An 18,650-nucleotide genomic window follows, 5' to 3' on the forward strand; every position below is an offset into this window, starting at 1 on the left:
TTTAGGCGATATCAAGTGCGACACTTATGGCGACAACCAATGCGATAATTGAAGCGATATCATATGCGACACCTTCAGCGATGCTCACTGCGATGATTGACGCGATGTCAAGTGCGACATCTGTGGCGACATCCAGTGCAGTAATTTAGGCGATATCAAGTGCGATACTTACGGCGACAGCCAATGCGGTAATTGAAGCGATATCATATGCGACACCTTCAGCGATGATCACTGCGGTGATTGAGGGGATATCAAGTACGACACCTGTGGCGACATTCACTGCGGGAATTTAGGCGATACTAAGTGCGACACTTATGGTGATAGTCAATGCGGTAATTAAAGCGATATCATACGCAACACCTTCAGCGATGGTCACTGCGGTGATTGAGGCGATATCAAGTGTGACATTTGTGGCGACAGTCAATGCGGTTATTGAAGCGATATCATACGCAACACCTTCAGCGATGATCACTGCGGTGATTGAGGCGATATCAAGTGTGACATTTGTGGCGACAGTCAATGCGGTTATTGAAGCGATATCATACGCAACACCTTCAGCGATGATCACTGCGGTGATTGAGGCGATATCAAGTGCGACCTTTGTGGCGACAGTCAATGCGGTTATTGAAGCGATATCAAGTGCGACAGCCCTAGTGGAAAAACATAAGGTGGAGGTGTAACACGATCAGAATTTCGGATCGAACTTGATCAGTTTCTGATCGAGACCTGAACAGAATTTCCACTCGGGTATGAGTCAATTTGAGAGTGAAATTCGTAAGTGTCCTGGTAGCTCAGATGTTAAGAGCACCCGACGCGACATTGAGAGATCCCGGGTTCGATTCCCGGCTAGGAGGTTACGAATTTTTTCTCTCAAAAAAATTAAATTTAATTAATGCTTAATGATGGTAGGTGGAGAAACCCTAGTGGAAAAACGTAAGGCGGAGGCGTAACATGCCTGCTCAGAATTTCAGATCGAACTTGATCAGTTTCTGATCGAGACCTGAACAGAATTTCCACTCGGGAGTCACTGAGGTAATTTAGGTGATAGCGGTGATTGACACGATATTAAGTGTGACACCTTCAGCGATGGTCACTGCGGTGATTGAGGCAGTAGCGAATGTGATATCTGTGACGACTGTCACTGCGGTGATTGACGCGATTTCAAGTGCAACACCTGCGGTAACAATCAATGCGGTAATTGAAGCGATATCAAGTGCGACAGTCACTGAGGTAATTTACGCAATATCGAGTGCGACATTTTCGGCGATGATTATTGATGTGAATGACGTGATATCAAGTGCTATCGCATTTTTTATGAATGAGACTCGCAGATTTTGGAAATGAGATAACCCATTTACTTGTTTGAATATTCATTAAATATTTTCTTTTCATTTACTTCGTTCATTTTCGCATAAGGAACATCCGGTAGTAAATATTCCAAATATGATCATTCGTATGAAAGCCATCCTGCACAACTTTGCCTATCACAAATACACTGATACGTCCCTACTAAAAACCATAGCAGTTGAACTACCGGACCCTCGTGGGAATCGGGTTGTCGGATTTTGAGCAATCATGATATCAAATGTACGATTCTCACAAATTATGTGAAAAAATTGCGTAGAAATGATGTCAGAATTTATTAGAATTTGTCAGAATTCGTTATATTCTTCAAGAATTTGACTAATTTCGTCAGAAATTGACGTAATTTCTTCGGAATTTGGGACGAGTCGGTCAGATAATGTCATAATTTCTCATCGAAAATATGACAATATCTTATACATTCTGACAAATTCTGACACTGTATGGCATTTGTTGTCGGTCAAATATTGTCATAATCTTATCATATGACAAAAATGTTACTGTCTATGACAAAAAATTCGTATTTTAAAATGACGAACAATTTTTGTTTGTCAACTTCTTTTGTATCTCCGACAGTTTTTGCAATATCTCCTTTTAAACAATTAAATTGTTATGAACAAATAGAAGACACCTGCTTTGGCAAAAACGGACTTCATATTCAGAATCAGCACCTTCAAAAACATATAATCCAACTATAAAACCTTCTGGACTGAATAGTCTGTATGGACTATCTTCCAAAATCATTTCCGAAAGCGAAAAAAGAAATTAAAATTGCAATTAATTTCTTCGTTTTTCGCTTTTTTTTCACGTTGGTAATCAGACACGTCATCCATCTACCCTCCCATCCACTCACGAACTCCCCCAAGTGACCCTCATGACCCTCGATTCTCCCCCAAGTGACCCTCATGACCCTCGACTTACCCCCAAGTGACCCTTGTGACGCTTCACTCTTCCCTCCAGTGACCCTCGTAATGCTTGACTATCCCCTAAGCGACCCTCGACTCTCGCCCAAGTGACCCTCGTGACGCTTCACTCTTCCTCCAAGTGACCCTCATGACCCTCGACTCACCCCAAGTAACCCTCATGATGCTCCACTCTCCCCTCAAGTGACCCTCGTGACGCTTCTCTCTCCCCTCAAGTGACCCCCGTGACACTTGACTCTCCCCCAAGTGACCCTCATGATGCTCGACTCTCCTCAAGTGACCCTTGTGATGCTTGACTCTCCCCTAAGTGACCCTCATGACCCTCGACTCTTTTTTTTTGTTTTTCGCTTTTTTTTCTCACGTCGATAATACGACACGTTATCCGTCGATCCTCCCATCGACTCAAAAACTCCCCATCTTTATCGCCGCGCATCCAAAATCATTTCCAAAAGCAAAAAAAGAAATTCAAATTGGAGTTATCTTTTTTTTCTTTGTTTTTCGCTTTTTTTTATGTCCGCATCTACCCTCCCATCAACTCACAAGCTGCCCATCTTTATCTCCACGCGTTTAAAATCAATCCTAAAAACGAAAAAAGAAATAAAAATTGGAATTATTATTTTTTTCTTTGTTTTTCGCTTTTTTTTATGTCCGCATCTACCCTCCCATCAACTCACAAGCTGCCCATCTTTATCTCCACGCGTTTAAAATCAATCCTAAAAACGAAAAAAGAAATAAAAATTGGAATTATTATTTTTTTCTTTGTTTTTCATTTTTTTCCATGTCGGCAATCAGAAGCGTTATCCATCTATCCTCCCATCAACTGACAAACTCCCCATTTTATAACCACGCTTCCAAAATCATTTCCAAAAGCCGAAGAAAAAAAAAATTAGGGTTTCGTTTTTACCATTCCTGTTTTCGAAAATGATTCTGAAAATGATAGATGGGTGAGAGGCTTAATAAAGCACATAAAAAGGTATTGGCATAAGTGATTAAGAAATGATCAAACACTGATTTATAGATATATATGGTTTATTAAGGCACGTCTCTCGTCGAGGCTATTCAGTCGATGTGCTTGGCACGAATGAAACGCGATTGCCACGGCAACGGCTTGGGACGGGATCGGCGCATGCGCACGGTCACGTCCCTCGTACAGTATGAACGTAGAGTTACAGTTTAGGATATATATATATATATATATATATATATATATATATATATATAATATGTGAGGAACAGAGCAGGAGTCACTTCCAATAAAAGGATTTCCTGACGAAAAACTAAAGTAAATAATAATTTATTGCACAATTCCCTTTCTTTATCGAAAATGATTGGGGTCGCGAGGGACCCCAATTAATAAACCTAATCGTAGTCATGAGGAAAACCCAAAAATAAAGAAAAGAAAATTCTTCGGTTTCGTGATTTTATCTTTTTGCAAATTAATTCGCGGTGCTAATGGGCTGAAAGAGGTGTGGTGGCTACGTATCGATGTACTACATAAAAAAACGCGTTTTTTTCCAAAAAATATGAACCCTTTAAAAAAATATTTTTCGGCCCTGGAATAAGTAGTAACAGAATGTTTAAAAATAAAAAGTCAGACAAGGTTAAAAAATGAAAAACCAAAAAAAAATGGTCTGATCGAAAAACCGAAGGGGAACTTTCGATCCCAAATTTCATCCTCTACAATACCTTCCGAGGAAAGTGATCGGTTGCGGGATACCTGTATACTATTCACGTGTCTTGTTCAGTCATTGTGATTATTGGAGTGAGAAATCATTCCTTCGTCAGTGTTTACTACAGCCACAGTGGGCTACAGCCAGGTGCCACACTGTTCGGCGAGTTTGAAAAGAACATATTTGAGTCAATTCTCCTGATATTTCTCAACTTTTCTTTTTCATTCAACACTCCAAACATTTTTGCACAATGGATACCCCGTAGTAAAGAATAGAAATACCATCATTTGTACGGAGAATTACTATAATGAGCTCGAATCTCAGTTATTTCGGTCATTGAGAATCAACAGAGGGTGGAAAAATTGTCATCGATTGAATTTACAACAGGGAGAGAAAAGTTCCGGAAAAATTACGTGAAAAGTCACGTAATCGTGGGCTGAAATTTGATTTAAGCGAATTTTTAATGAAAATCGCGGAAAAATGCGAAATCCACCGTAACTTTCGGTTGACTCCGGCAAATTTATTCTAACGTTCCGTAATTTGTTCTGAAAAGATGAAATTTACAGAGGTTTCATTAAAGAATATGGAAATAACGGAAATGTTACTCCATTTCTCGTAATTTTTCCGTGATTATTACTGTTTTTTTACGTTCCACGGTTCGGTAAATTATTCCAATACGCGGCGCGAATTTTCCCTACCAGCCGAGAGAGGGGAGCCGGCTTGACCTTGTGATTAGAAAGGTGGGCTCCCTCCACTCTAATGGTTTGTAGTTAATCGATTGTCGTCGAGAAATTCACCGTAAAATACTAAAAACAGTTGATGTTGATACAAGTGTGTGTTCCATCAACAGTAAGTACAATTATTTTTTCAAGTCACAGGAAACAACGACGCAATTGTTTAGCTAAAACACGTGGAGATATCAGGAGATGTAATGCATTTATTGTTCTTGAACATGAGTTATTATAGTGAGAAATGTCAAAAGACCGTTTTTATAGACCACGGGTTCCTCATAACAAATGTCTCTTTACATTTATCCCTCAAATGACTAATTTTTGAGATAATACAATATATTCAACAAGATTGATAAAATCGATACGTTTTATGACGTTTGAAATTTTTTATGACGCATTATACATTTTTCTTCATTTTATAATTGTGAAACGGAACGAAAATCATAATAAATAATTATAGTGGATAATAATCGATAAGTCGTCATTCAATGTAACAAATATCACGCCTTGCATCGTTACATGCATTATTATTAATTGTTTATTCTTGCTCTATCCAGAGAAAAAGCTTTGCTAACTCGTACGCTCTAATTATAACCTTTTGAGATTCATATTTCATAAATTATAATAATTATGACAGATTAAATAAAAGAACATAAAACATGAACACAAGGATTAAATGGGGTAAAGGCTGAGAAACACGTGTGAATGCATCCTCTAATGAATTTTTTTATTTTTCAATGATTAGGAACATATGTTCAGTATTACGGCTGATGTCATTCAAGATGTTTCATAATTCATTTATTAATTGAATTTTCTTTCATGAAATAACTACAAATTAAAAATTTATTAAAATTTCAAAAAAAAAAGAGAATAAGAATTAAAAAATTTTTTTTCTTTCGTGATTTTTATACAATTAGAAGAAAATAAATGCAAACTGAAAATTTTTTGTATCAGATCTGAAAATGATGAGAATGATTTTTCTTTATTTTCAAACAATTAGAAAACAAATACAAATAGATTTTTCTTTGATTTTTCTTGTGATTTTTGATTTTTGATTTTTGAACAATTAGAAAAAAAACTACAAATTGGAAATACCTTGTATCAGAACTGAGAATGATGATAATGAATTTTTTTTTTGGGTGATTTTCAAACAATTAGAAAACATCTACAGGTTAGAAATTTTTCGGTTCGAATCTAACAATAATGACAGTGAAATAGTAAGTAGTGTACCTAAGGGGAGAGGGGCCACGATATAAAATGTGGAGTGAGCGGCATATGAGATATCGCGAGTCGAAACGGAGGCCCACAGCTGACGCTCCGAGTAATTGATACGCACACAACTTCAATAAACCCATTGATGAAAATATGATCGCGACTACTGTGGCACTGAAATAAAGAAGAAAATATAAAAAAAGTTGCATCACGTTCAAGGAATTTTTATTGGATACATTTCAGTAGGGAAGTGATAAAAGGAGATAAGTTAACTTTGACTATTCACCAGTTTTCAAACAATATCTCGGATTGTAATGGAGATACCAAAATTTTTGTCATAACATTTTTTGTGGAGCCCATTGAGTGCTGCAACAAATGTTGTTACGATTTCGCTATCTCCCTTAGATTCGGAAATATTCCTCATAAACTGAATTGGAGGATAAGTCGACTCATCTCCTTTTACCACTTCGCTACTGATTTGGAATACATTTTTGCAAATAATGAAATGTTTTCGTTTGATGGCAATATTGCAAGAGGAATATTGAAATAATGAATCGAACTTGGAATCTATTCGGTCAATTTAGTTGCGTGAGGATGTATCAGACTGCTTTCCAGCAATCATACTAGTTTTGTGATCAATATTAGCCAGTATTTGCATGTGTCTCTGTGCAGCATCTTTCATCTCTCGTGCATTATCCAACCCTTTAAGGAGGTTAATTTCTTGACTCCGCATATTCTTTTGGACCCCTGAAACAATTGTCCTAATCCGCTGCGTCGCTTGTCTTTGATGATCTAAAACCACGCAATAACATAATATGTGAATTTCTAACTCAATTCTTCATCCGGAATTTGGTTGATTTTGTTTTTTATGAACTAGACGCTAAATTAGGGTGATGTCTATAGAGCCAATCCACTAAATATGAGAACGAAATGTTGCCTCGAAATTTTCGAGGTTGTTTTTTTTTCATCGAAAAGTACACGGAAAAACAATAAAAATGAGCACAAACTGAGCGGTGCACCTCAAAAATTGACGGAGATATTGAACATTCCATTTCTTTTTCTTCGAAAAATGAAAATTTTCAAAATAAATTACAAAGTGCTAAACACCATGAAAAAATGAACTAAAAATGAATATGTGTAACGAAATTTTCTGAACTTTTCAAATAAAATATTGTCTTTTCATGTCCAAATTGATTTTTTTATGTAAAACTGGAAAAGAAAGTTTCAATCGTTCATGTCATGGTGTTCCCCACTTTTTTTCGAATTTTTTTTTCATTGAAAAGGTGGGGGAATTCCCTAACTTTTACATAGTTTTTTTTTTGGTGCTGTGCAGAATTAAGAGGTAGAGAGATGAAAAAAGGCCAATTTGATTTCTCCTGGAAATTGGTTTTTCAAAAATATCCCAAAATCTAAGCGAAATTTCCCCAGCTTTTCAATGAAAAATAAAAATGGAAAAAAAGTGGGAAGCACCATGAAATGAACGATTGAAACTTTCTTTTTCAGTTTTGCACTAAAAAATCAATTTGGACATGAAAAAACAATATTTTCTTTGAAAAGTTGAGAAAATTTCCTAACACATATCTATTTTTAGTTTATTTTTTCATGATATTTAGCACCTCGTAATTAAATTTAAAAATTTATATTTTTGGGGGAAAAAAAAATTGGAATTTTTAATATCTCCGTCAATTTTTGAGCTAGACAGCTCAGTTTGTACTCATGTTTCTTGTTTTTCCATGTACTGATTCGTTCTCATATTTCGTGATTGGCTCATATAGCTTCCATTTAGCAGTAAGGTGAGAGATGTCATCCTCAAATTACATCAACTTATTTCATTCCATCGCTTTCCCATTGAATTATTCAGGACTTTGAGCGAAATTGTCAATTGTTAATAACTTGTTTTCATCAAGCAAAAAAAAAATGGTAATATTCAGATTTTGTGGTGACGAAAAATGGACGACCATTTTTGATAAAATCAGTGAAGAAAAATCCGGCACCGGATTCCAAAAATAATGGATAAGCATGTGGGATTCTCATTGTTCAGTTCTATAGTAGTGGTTAAATTTGGCAAAGTGGAATTCAAGATTCGTGTGAATTGGACCTTCATAGTGATAACAAGTAATTCATACAAAAAAAAATTAAAAGAATCTCCTTTTGTAGCCAAAATAACGAATATCGAAAAATGCCGCGTGAGGATGTTTTCCCATAATGTTTCATTCCATTCTTTGAAGCTCTTGCTCGTTTTCTATGGAAATTTAATTCCTAATTTCACTCTTTACGGATTGGGCTTGGCACCAGACTTTAATGGCTGATTGTTTAATATCAAAAACTATTAAGAATTCAAAATTTGAAACAAAAGACTGAATAATTCAATAGCGAAGTAATGAAAGTGAATAAGTTGACTCAACTTATTATGATGAATATCTTCGAAACGAAAGGAGATAGGGAAATTGTTATCGAAATCCTTGTTGGTGAGCAGAATGAGAACGATAAAAAAATCTCCTTAAATATTAATTTATTTACCTATCTTGTTCCCTTCCTGAGATATTTTACAAAAAAATTAAGGAACCCAAAGACAAAAAAAAATTGAGCTAAAAAATGACCAATTTTGTTCTCGTACCTTTGTAGATCGAGAAAGAGAATTATGGCGCACCAGTACAGCTGTTGCAGATATCCACAGGGAGATGCACAGCTAACATACGAGGATACAGACAGTGTAGGAGAAGATTAAGATAACGCCGAGAAGATTAAGATTACTGTATAGAGACACAAGTTGATGATGGATAATATCGGCAATATGGCTCGCAAGACTTCTGGCTCATCCTCCCGCAATTAAAATAAACGAATCGAATCTAATTTCAATTAATAAGTTTAATATCCCTCTTGCAATATTGCAATCCATTTCAAAAACTGAATCATACGAAAACATGTATTCTAGATGTTTCCAATAAAAATGGCATCAATGCAACGCAGCCAATTGATCTTAGAGCGAAAAAGATTACTGAAAAATTAGCTTCAATTGAATTAACTTCAGATCCCAGCATTGGAATTGCATGGAAGAAAATGCAGTGGTGAAATAAGTTTACTCTGGTCATCTCCGAGCTGGATTTTCCTAGGAATTTCATTCCATATTTTCAATTCAATTCTCTCAGAGGATAAGTTTTTGATTAATACATCTCGTCTACAGTAAATGAATAAATTTTTATTTGAACTTTTTTATATACGTAACTCTTTTCTACAAAACTGTTTTCACAATATTTTCTCTGTCTCCCTCCAATTCCGAGATATCCTCAAAAAACGAATTTCCCATTTTCTAGTCACCATGTTCTCTCCCCCCTGGACTCGAGTGACACTCTAAGGTTTCGTTGTTCGACGGTGGCCGTATCACTGAAACCCACTAGTGAATACAAGAGCATCCCCACTCCCTCTCCCCTCGCCCGGTCCTCGAGGTCACGCGGGCGGCACTCAACTTTTCTTTTCAATTCGGTATACAGTGGTTACTCCGTGTAACCACTGTATGTTTTTCTAACATTTCGGCCTCTGGGGCCAGAATTCAAGGAAGTAAATATTCGGGAAGCCCTTACCCTTCCGTTGGAGGCGGAGCTGGGAAAGAGATAAACAGAGAGGGAGAATCTGCCTGTTTCACTCTCACATGCCGAGAGTAATTTTACTGCGCAGGCTACGTAGTACCGTCGCGGAGAGGGACACACATATTTACCCAACTACATTTACGTTGTTGATAGTGGGGGAAGTCAGCTTCTCCAACTGAAATGCTAGGGAACCGAAATTTTAGGGAGTAATCAATGTATGGCTTGCGCTGGACGGCCGAAGCAACAAGTCACATTTGTTCACATTTGAAACTCGCAATTTAATATTCCCATATCGAATTAAAATTTGAGCAAGTCCGTTCAGAGTGGTCAGATCTTGACTTGAATTCTAGAAGCTCGAATTGAGTTTGAAATAACTCATTAAAATTTTTTCCAAATCTCAAAACTATTTTTGTTGCGTGTATATGAAATCTAAACTCACAAATTTACCATAGAAAGTTACTCTTTCGCGAAAAATATCCTCCTGTCAGGGATACTGATATCCGCGAAGTGAAGGGAACATTATTATTGACTTGAGATTTTTTCACCTCATATCATGCATTTCCATTCGTGGACCCGAGAATCGTAATGCTTCTGCATTCTCGATTCGATGATGATCCTATTCTTACTCAAAGAATTATTGAATGAGATAGATAAAAATAAAACGGAATAATTGAATGAAATGGATAAAATTTCGGAACTTTGTAATATAGACTATAATTTTTCCATTCTTCCAGAGGTAATTTCTTAAAATAAAGTGCTCGCCTTACGCTATATGATGGAGGACATCAGCGAAGCTTAGGGGAATTACAGTGGATTGAGCGACAAAATCCTAAGGATTCAACAAGAACTGCTCGATTTCTGCGAACACTCAACCGAGATGGCATTGAAAATCGGTAACACTCTTCAAGAAATTCTATCCATTGATGCCTACGAACATGGTATCGACATGATCCTGGACATCAACGAAGCTTGCCTCGAATTGAAGGAGGAAGAAGAAAACTGACCGTTCACCGGGCCTCCAATCCCTTGAGCAATGCACCTTCCAGTAGACGTGTGATTTAATCTCGTACATTTTACAGATTGAAAGCTAATTTGGATTTGAAAATAAAAAATCGCAAACAAAACTTTTAATACGAAAATTGATTTACCTAATCAGTAAAACCAAGTTGATACCACTTTTTTGCATATAATTATACTTGAATTTCAATAAATATAGATTTCATTCGTATTTCAATGTGTTTTGCTATAAATAATGGTTTCATCAACATCTTATTCCATCACCAAGGCGGCTTCTAGATCATCATTAGCGCCAAATAAATACTTGAACAAAGTACACTGATATTTCCAAGGCATTCATTCACAGGCGTCTCAGTAAATATATCGCAGCAGTCTTACTGCATCGAGAAACTCTTCGGGGAGATTTTGCTTCATAACCAAACAACCATGAGCACTTCATTATGGACATTAAACAGAGGAGTTCTTGTCTCGAATAAATTATATGAGTACTTAAAATCATGTCTGCAATCAAAGTCCTTCGTTTGATTTGGATGATAGAATAAGATTCCTCTGGGAGTCAACAAAATGAGAGAGAGTCAACTCGTGAATTGAAAAAGTACTCCAAGTACACGGTAAGATAAAGAGGGGAAGGCAATACATACCTGCCTATGTTGTAACCTGGATTTTTCCAATACAATCTATATGATGAATGGTGTCAAATTGTACAAACTGTTGCAAACTTGACGAAATATCATTTTCCAATACAAGTGGGCAAAAGTACTTTCGAACAAGTTTGAAAGAGTACGGGTAAGTGATCACACAAGTAGAAAACTACTTTCTATGCCATGTAGCTTCCAGTATTTAATTGTGTTGCTTAATGAAAGGCATTTCCTTCTACACGAAGCATGCAGAACAGATCACTTTGCCACTCATGTATTCGATTATTCATCTTCTAATCGGAATGACTGAGTATCTCATTAATAACACAGATATGATTATTTGCATAAAGGGCTATCAAGTGGAGAGTGATCACAGATTCATTCACCACTGGCTCTGTCTTTAACTCAGATTTGCAAAGTTTAGAAATTTCGTAGCCATCTCAATTCGTAGAATTTCTGTCTTTTTTTTTCTTCTCTCTGATCATTTCCTTACAATGGAGACCTACGAGTAAATGATAGAAATATCATCATTCATTCAGACGAGGAGTTCGAAGCTTCACCGGAGTAGGCTTTCTCTTCAAAATAATTACTCCGTCATTCTCTCCGGACATTTGTACAGAATGGATACTAGATGATGAAGATCGAAAAGAGAGCTTTTCACTTAAAAAGTTGCTCCATAATTTCATATCTCTGCAACTGACAGCAGCCGAGTTTGAAAATTTTGTAACTAATGGCATTTTTCGAATATTCAATAAATATTTTTCTTTGAATTTCATAAAATGCTCGCAGAATGCAAAGTGCATACTGAATGATATAAACAAAATCATCCTTCGTCTGGGAAATAGATATTTGTCAACACCACCGTCGTTTTCTTCCGTCAGTAAAAACTAACAGTTTTTATAAATTGCATAGTCAACTAGGGGTGCGGCTGATCTACGCTATGTCGTTAGCTGCTCGCAAGCTCACTTCCGAATTCGGGTGCGCTTATTTCTGTTTAGGTGCGCGCGCGCGTGGGTGTTCCCGCCATTCACTTCCAAACACAATTGTAATCTCCTTCGAAAATTTTCTACGACAGATAGAAGGACACAATGGGGAATGCTGTTAATCGTAGGAAATTTTCGAAGGAGATTACAATTGTGTTTGGAAGTAAATGGCGAGAACATTGAACAACTTTTGTAATAGTTCACACATACGCACATACACACACACACACACACACACACCCCTCCTAGGAACGGCAGGACCTTGACGACGGTGGAGGGGCTTAAGGGATTTTCCCGAACTAAGAAGCAGTTCAAACCCCCCAATGTTAAAGTGTTCACCGTGCTGATTTTTGGAAGGCGCCAGGGGTAATTGGCGTCGCAAAAAGTGGCCCTGGGGCACCGGGTCCAACTCCAGGTGTATTAAGTGGCCTAGCCTCACTAACCGGGGCTCTACTGAGGTGGTCCGTTATTTCCCTAGGTACTCGTGGGAACAAGATGGAAGCAAATACAAACAAAAAAATTGAAGAGGTGGAGCAGGGCAACTTGACTCAGAAATTGGAGCCAACTGACGCAGCCAGAAAGAAGGAGAAAATGTGGGACAGGCATGAACAGCTTATTGGTGATTTGATGAACTACATGAAGGAGAAGAGGAGCATCAACGCTCAGGCCCCAGAGTTGGTGAGCTCCATCAGCACCTCAGCTAAACGGTTGAGACAATTAGGCGGACATGCAGGGTAGACAAGGCAAATATTGGTCACACCAGCATCATTGCTTTTAGGGCGAACGCGGACGCTGTCTGAATATACTGCGACCTCGATGGACTCAGAGTTTGAGGAGGAGAACTAAGCTCTTTCTGACAACAGCAAGGTTTCCAGGATCAAGAGGAAGTCGCGAGAATCACCACCGACGGATACCAAGGACCCCAAGAAGAAGAAGAAAGATGAGACGAAGGTTGCTCAGGTCCAGAGCAAGGAGAAGGACGCACCTGCAGCGGCGTCGATCTGGGAGAAGGTCAAGACCAGAAAGGAGAGGCAGCTGCAACGGTCAGAAAAGCCTAATAAGAACGAGGAGAAGAAAAAGAAGCAAAGGGTACCGGTGACGAGGCCAAATGCTCTGATTGTACGCATGAAGGACAAGCAGCAGTATTCGGAGGGGCTCAAACGAGTGAAGGGGCAGATATCTTCCGAGCAGGCTCGTGAGTGCGTTGACAAAGTTCGCAGAACGACCACGGGAGANTTATTGCTGGGATAAACGCGACTGCGAAGGCACAGGATATTACGAGGAAAGTGAGCAAAGCCTGTGACGCCACTATGACGAGGAAAAGAACAACGAATCGACACCCACCGGTGTACTGGTGGAATGATACCATCGCTGTGTTGCGGAAGGAGTGTAACGCAGCTAAGAGGTCATCTCAGCGTGGTAGGAATAGTCCTAACTTCCAGAGGCTAGAGATGCAGTACAAGAAGGCACGCCGGAAGCTCAGCAAAGCCATCAAGTACAGCAAGAGACAATGCTGGAGCGAGCTCCTCAGCGAGGTAGAGAACGATCCATGGGGGAGGCCGTACAAGGTGGTGATGACACGACTTAAAAGTCAATCAATACCATCACCATCGTGCCCGGCGCTCCTGAACAAAATTGTGAAGACGCTGTTTCCGGGTCAACCAGAATCTCGCCGCAATACTGAACAATGGGAAAGAGAAATTGTTCCGAAGATCACCAGGGAGGAGTTGATTGAGGCCTGCAAAAGAGTGGGAAACTCCAAGGCTCCTGGGCTGGATGGAATTCTAAATGTCGCGTTGAAACTGGCCATTCACACGATACCAGAACAATTCTTAGATGTCTACAACGAGTGCCTCACAGAAGGCATCTTCCCTGCCGTCTGGAAGCAGCAGAGACTGGTATTGCTCCCAAAGGGGAATAAACCACCGGACGAACCTTCATCCTATCGTCCTCTTTGCATGCTCGATACTGCGGGTAAGATTCTCGAGCGTATTATTCACCAGAGGATAGAGGCTGCAGTGGAACCCATCCTCGCCAAAAGTCAGTATGGTTTCCGGAAAGGCCGATCCACACTCGATGCCATCAACCTTGTCGTCGAAACCGCGAGGGAAGCGATTGCAGGAGAACGGTGGCTAAATGGCACCAAGGAGTACTGTTTAGTGGTGACGCTAGATATCAAGAACGCTTTCAATTCAGCCAGGTGGGACTGCATTATGGAGGCTCTTGACAAATTGAATGTACCAGGATACCTGCAGAGAATGGTCAGCAGCTATTTCAGCGGAAGGGTCCTAAAGTACGACACAGAGTCCGGTCCCAGGAAGTACAAGGTGACAGGAGGAGTACCTCAAGGGTCAGTACTGGGTTCTCTCTTGTGGAACATCATGTACGATGGGCTGCTGAAGTTGAGCATGCCTCGGCGGACCAAGTTGGTGGCATTTGTGGATGACGTGGCGGTGTTGATTGTGAGGAAGCACCTGGAAGACATGAAACGTGTTTTCAGCGCAACGTTCGAGACGATCCGCTGCTGGATGGATTCTGTTGGACTGAACCTAGCGGAACAGAAAACAGAAGCCGTATTGATCACCAGCAGGAAAAAGATCGAGACAATTACGCTGATAGTCGGGTCTTGTGAAATCACCTCCCAGCCATTCATCCGATACCTGGGGGTGATGATCGATGCACGACTGAACTTCAAGCAGCAAGCGGAGCATGTGGGGACCAAAGCATCTGGTGTGAGATCCACCTTGTCTCGCCTCATGCCCAATATTGGGGGACCCAAGCAAAGAAGACGAGCACTGTTGTCTTCAGTGATGACTTCGGTGCTCACATATGCAATTCCCATTTGGGTAGATGTATTACAGCTGCAGGAAGCGCGACGCAAGATCGCACCAGTCTATCGACTTGGTGCTCTTCGAGTTGCGAGTGCATTTCGGACGGTTTCTCAAGACGCGGTATGTGTCATCGCAGGAATGTTGCCCATTGAGGTTCTGGCTGAGGAGCGAGGATCGCTGTATAGACGCAAACGATCGCTCGCATCGAAAATGATAGGCGTCGAAGAACTGGCGGCTGAGGAGAGGCGTCACAGTTTAAACCGATGGCAGGAGAAGTGGACGAATTCGACCAAGGGAAGATGGACCTATCATCTAATTTCACACGTAGCCGCGTGGGTAAGTCGAACTCATGGAGAAATAAATTATTATCTGTGTCAAATACTTTCAGGGCACATATGCTTCCGAGAATACCTCTTCAAATTCAAGCACGAAGATTGTCCCACCTGCACAGGAGTTGCAGAAAATGCGCAGCATGTGTTTTTCAGATGCCCCCGTTACAGTGACATCCGGAGCACCTGGGAGACAGAGCTCGGAAAGGAACTGTCACCCGAGAATCTGGTGGAAAGTATGCTGTCATCACGGGCAGCCTGGGACGCGACGAGTGACTTCGCGACGAACGTCCTGAAGGAGCTCAGAACCGAGGAACGAGCACGCAAAGCCGCGACATAGGTGAGAAATCTCTTTTTGGAACCTTCTATACACGCATAACATCTTAGTGAGACAGAAGGACGTACATAAAGTAGAAATGCATGAGTAAGAGCAAATAGCTAAAGCCCCCCTCGTGAAGTAATACCTAACGGTGGTGCCACGAGGGTCATGGGTACGGACGATTAGAGGTAGAAAGAGGAAAACAGGGTTTTTACTGGGTAAAAATCCCAGATATGGTTTTTATCATCACTTTACCAGAATCTTTTGAAGATTTTCATAAACCTCTATAAAATAAAAAAAAAAACACACACACACACCCACGGATCCTTTCGGCGAGGAACGCCTTTACCCTCCGAGAGTTTTCGCAGGTTGGAAGGTCCTGCAACGTGGCGCGTCCCCAGGTGGTGGATGGGGGAATGCTCGATATTCTGAACGGCAGTTCAGAATATAGGGTATCGATTAAATAAAATACGTCGGCGCGAACCAACACCTTCCGAGAAACCCAACTCTAAAAGCGGTGTGCAGGGTGGGCTCCCTATAACAGCCTTACAAAGTTGTACAGTGGCTCAGTTTAACAGCCAAACAAATTTTCAGAAAAGTAAAATTGTTTCTTGAAAGTATATGGATTTCGAAAAAAGCTAGTGAACTGCTGATTGAATGTCTTCCAGTATTCCATGATTTGTGCGTTATATCAAGATTCATCGTTTCTAACAAAAAAAACTTGAAATCGCATCGTTATGCACGGAGAAATGGTCTCGTTTACAAAAAAACGCTAATTTTCGACATTTTTCCAAATGTTTTTTGGAAAAAACTGGAGAAACGCTGAGACGATCGTCTCCATAATCTAATCAGGTTCAAGTCACATGAAAATACAGCGATTAAAAAAAAAAAGTCAAATCNAGCGATTAAAAAGAAAAAAAGTCAAATCGCATCGTTTGTTCAGGAGGAATCATGGCACAAAATTTTTGTCACAGACGTACGCACACACATTCACACATCCACACATACAGACAGGTACCTGAAAAGGGTCAGAAGTGGTTCGAAAGGTCATGAAACGTGGAGAAATGCTTAAATTTCCACATTCAATTTTCGGGGTCATTACAATAACTTCCTCCCTTTGGGTCGGGAAGTTAAAAATGTTGAGTAGTGATGATAACACAAGAATACCCCAGGTGGAAACAGCTCCGTGAAGTGGGCACCCCACTTGGTTGGATTTGAATCAAAATTTCATAATTGATAGATTTTGAGCTACTCGTGATAGTAGTAACGTTTTTCTTGTTTGTAGTTTGAAATTGAGCGTCCAATTCGTTTTTGAAATACAGTTAGGAACTATTCCATAGTTAGAGTTGGAGTGACATTGGATTCTCGTCTGCAATCGTTTGTAGTTGATTGTAGTTCTGGAAATTTTACGAGCGGAATCGTAATAAACGTTCAATCGATTTTTTTTAACAGCTAGGAACTATCTCATAGTTGTATTTGANGTCATAGTTGTATCTGAAATGACGTGGGATTCTTATCTGCAATCGTTTGTAGTTGATTGTAGTTTTAGAATTTTCGGAATCGGAAATCAAATGAGCGTCCAATCGATTTTTGGAGACCAAGTAGGAACTGATTGAAAGCTATAGCCAGAATGAGCTCGGATTCCTGTCTAAAATGGTTTGTAGTTGTTTGTACTACTGCCAGATTTTCAATGCACCGAGAAAAAAAGGTGGTGTAGAGTTGAGATATGTAGAAGAATTCGTTTGTAGGTGTTTCTACCCGTGAAAAAAATCAATAAGAAAAGATCTTTATGAACCAACCTTCATACTTAATTGTAGTTTTGGAATTTTTCCAATCCAAACTCAAACGAGCATCCAATCGATTTTTGGAGCCCAAGTAGGAACTTGTTGACAGATATAGCCAAAATGAGCTCGGATTCCTGTCTAAAATGGTTTGTAGTTGTTTGTAGTACTCACAGATTTTCAATGCACCGAGAAGAAAGGGTGGTGTAGAGTTGAGATATGTAGAAGAATTCGTTTGTAGGTGTTTCTAACAGTGAAAAAAATCAATAAGAAAAGAAGATCTTTATGAGCCAACGTTCATACTTAATTGTAGTTTTGGAATTTTTCCAATCCAAACTCAAACGAGCATCCAATCGATTTTTGGAGCCCAAGTAGGAACTTGTTGACAGATATAGCCGAAATGAGCTTGGATTCCTGTCTAAAAAGGTTTGTAGTTGTTTGCAGTACTCACAGATTTTCAATACACCGAGAAAAAAGGGTGGTAGACAATTGAGATATGTAGAAGGATTGGTTTGTAGTTGTTTCTAACAGTGAAAAAAATCGAAAAAAATTAAGAACCTTATAAACCAACGTTTATACTTGATTGTAGTTTTGAAATTTTTCCAATCCAAACTGAAATGAGTGTTCAATCCGTTTTTGAAATACAGTTAGGAACTGTTTCATAGTTATAGCTGGAGTGACATTGGCTTCACTTCTGCAGTCGTTTGTAGTTGATTGTAGTTCTGGAAATTTCACGATCGGAATCGTAATAAACGTTCAATCGATTTTTTTAATCAGTTAGGAACTACTTCATAGTTATATTTGAAATGACGTGGGATTCTTATCTGCAATTATTTGTAGTGGATTGTGGTTTTGGAATTTTCGCAATCGGAAATCAAACGAGCATGCAATCGACTTTTGGAGCCCAAGTAGAAACTGATTGAAAGCTATAGCCAAAATGAGCTCGGATTCAATTCAATTCAAAAATTCAATTGAACGGTCAGTCCAATTCAAATCGACAAAAAAATCGATTCTAAAATCAACTACAAACGATTTCTGCTAAGTTTCACACGTCATTTTTTTTGCGGTGATTTTTACCCTCTCTGTGCTTAAAAAATGGATTAAACAATCAGTTTCATTTTTATTAGGAAAATTCTAATCCTACAATCGACTACAAACGATTTCAGGCAGGAATCCACTTTTTTTTAGCCATAGCTGTAGAATAGTTCCTATCTATTTCACAGCTATCAATCAGTTCCAACTTGTGCTCCGAAAATCGATTGGACGC

Source organism: Diachasma alloeum, unplaced genomic scaffold (assembly GCF_001412515.2).
Source record: "Diachasma alloeum isolate Michigan unplaced genomic scaffold, Dall2.0 Dall_scaffold_01334, whole genome shotgun sequence".
NCBI classification, from domain to species: Eukaryota; Metazoa; Arthropoda; class Insecta; order Hymenoptera; family Braconidae; genus Diachasma; species Diachasma alloeum.